This window comes from Pteropus alecto, unplaced genomic scaffold (assembly GCF_000325575.1).
Source record: "Pteropus alecto unplaced genomic scaffold, ASM32557v1 scaffold56, whole genome shotgun sequence".
In the NCBI taxonomy this organism is placed as follows: Eukaryota; Metazoa; Chordata; class Mammalia; order Chiroptera; family Pteropodidae; genus Pteropus; species Pteropus alecto.
This window is the reverse complement of record NW_006438871.1, coordinates 936,294-936,730: the sequence shown is the minus strand read 5'-3', so window position 1 is coordinate 936,730 and position 437 is coordinate 936,294.

Below are 437 nucleotides of genomic sequence, written 5' to 3'. Positions count from 1 at the left end.
GGACAAAGCGTAAGCACAGGAAGCACCAAGTGCTCGGTTTGTCGGCTGTTCTCGAAGACCGTTTCTCACGCGGACCGCGGGTGCAGAGCTGACCGCCGGACCCCGGGGGCCTCCCGGGTTCTCCTTCCTGGGTCCTCCTCCCAAGAGCAACGGAAGTCATTGCCGTGGGGCTTAACTTGGGGTGACACAATCAGGCCTGTGCACAAGGTCCCCGCTGGTTGCTGGGGGAGGGTCGAGGGGCCGGAATGTCACAGGGGCATCAAGGAACCCCTGAAGGTGGACATGAGAGACTCAAGAGAGAAACTGGGGCCACCAGGTGGCAGGGCCAGGTCCCTGGGCGGTCAGTGGGGGCCATGGAGGTTCGAGAAGGTTTGGAGGGCCTTGGTGCCCCTGCCAACGCCGCAGGTGACGTCCGCACCCCCAAACCCCAGCTCCCG